At 53.5% G+C, this 1,930-nt stretch overlaps 1 long non-coding RNA gene across 1 annotated transcript; it reads left to right on the forward strand.

The window, feature by feature from the left end:
- On the forward strand, positions 506–1,665 carry LOC102164165. The gene is made up of 2 exons (XR_306398.3): positions 506–996; positions 1,109–1,665. It is a non-coding gene; the product is annotated as an uncharacterized LOC102164165 (long non-coding RNA).

Here is a 1,930-nt window from a genome sequence, read left to right on the forward strand (position 1 = left end):
TCCTGAACCCCAAATGATGTCTGGATTCCCCCTAGAGAAGGCATTTAAACATAGAAGGTGATGAGAGCCAGGTCTGTGCCCCGTGGCCAGCCCTGGTCCAGCTCCCCCCGGCCCTGGGGGATCAGGTCTTCCTGGCCCCTCTGCTTGCCATCCTTCTTCTAACTCCCTGACTTCAGGTAAACACAGCGCCACTGGAGCTTTGCCTAAACAGCCATACATGTGGTCACATTCTGTTATGCATTTAATAACTTTCCCTTATGGGAAAGAATAAAAGCTCATGAGCAGAAATAGAAAATCCTGGAGTTCCCGTCATTGCCCAGTGGTTAATGAACCTGACTAGCATCCGTGAGGTTGAGGGTTCGATCCCTGGCCTCGCTCAGTGGGTCAAGGATCCGGCGTTGCTGTGGGCTGTGGTGTAGGTTGCAGACACAGCTCAGATCCTGCATTGCTGTGGCTGTGGTGTAGGCCGGCAGCTACAGCTCTGATTCAACCCCTAGCCTGGGAACCTCCATATGCCGAGGGTGCAGCCCTAAAAAAGACCAAAAAAGAAAAAAGAAAGAAAATCCTGCAAAAATACACATCTGTTGACATAATAGTTGAAATTGCCAGGGTTTTGGAAAACCGGAGAGGAATGCTGTCCGTCTTGGGGACCCCACTGCAGAGCACTGTCTCATGGGTAAGATGCAAACATCCACCACCTTCAACCCCACCCCCGGCCCCATGTCACCTTTGGAGCCCAGGTCAACTTCAGGGCAGTAGGCAGGGGTCCCTGGAACCTGGGAGGGGGTCAATGTTTTGTGAGTTGAATCCCATTTCCAGCTCCCTGGGGGTGCTTGCTGTTGAGAAGGGAACGCTTCGATGTGGTGAATGGGGGCTCTCGCACTGCCCATCGGCCCGCGCTGTGCTGTCGTGGTTTTTTTTGGCACATCTGACTTTCGACGCCTGTGTCTGGATCTGGGAAGAGTGTCCATGAGGGAAAGGACTGGGCAGCTACAGGTGCTCGTTAGCCTCCGATGGGTGATGGTCCGGCTGAATGTTCTAGGGCGGCGGGCGGCTTACAGGGGATGCGCGTAGGGAGAACGTGACTCTGTGCTCTTTTGCGGGGAAGGAGCTGCAAAGATGTGGAGCCCCAACGCCTCAGGTCGAGGGAACCAGCTGGCTGCTCCGTGGAAGTGGACTTCTGCCTGTGACCCCAGGTGACCCCGCGTGATGGTGTAGCAGAGCCTCGCCGTGCCCCTAGGCACCCCTCATCTCTAGTCTCACCATCGGGGCTGTTGCACAGGAAGCAGCTGCGCCTATTTCTGAACAAGCCTTTGAGTAAATACATTTTCTTTACTCTTGGGAATGGAATGACGGGTCAGACGGCAGGAGGATGCGCGACCTCTTAAGAAGCGAAGCAGGTGTTTTCCCAAGTGGCTGTGCCGTTTTCCATTTCCACCAGCAGCAGCCGAGCGTTCCGGTTCCTCCACCCTCCACGTCCTCTCCGACAGCCACCCGGAAAGGCGTGCGGTACCGTCTCATCATGGCTTTCATTTACTTGCATGGCCCCAATGGCTGATGATGGCAAGCATCTGTCCCTGCACTTCTATGCCACCTGCGGATCTTCTTGGATGACGTGTGTATTCAAGTCTTTGGTCCATTAAAAAAAGCTAGGTTATTTGTCATTGAATCTCATTGCAACAGTACCTGGTGCATTTTGTATTGGGAGCGGGTGGAACACGGCGTTCAGCTTATCTCTTCACACCAATCCATCAACTTTATGTCCTAAGTCCTTTAAAGCTGACTTTCATAATTCCAAATTCCAGGTCCTTGCCAATCCAAAGCCTCGATTTTGAAACGCAGAAGCACTTTCTCTGCTTCTCTGCTCCATCCTACCTTCCCTCCATTCCTGGGGGCCTGGCTCTTCCCAGGGTCAGCAGAACGGCTCGTT

This window comes from Sus scrofa, chromosome 12 (assembly GCF_000003025.6).
Source record: "Sus scrofa isolate TJ Tabasco breed Duroc chromosome 12, Sscrofa11.1, whole genome shotgun sequence".
Taxonomy (NCBI): Eukaryota; Metazoa; Chordata; class Mammalia; order Artiodactyla; family Suidae; genus Sus; species Sus scrofa.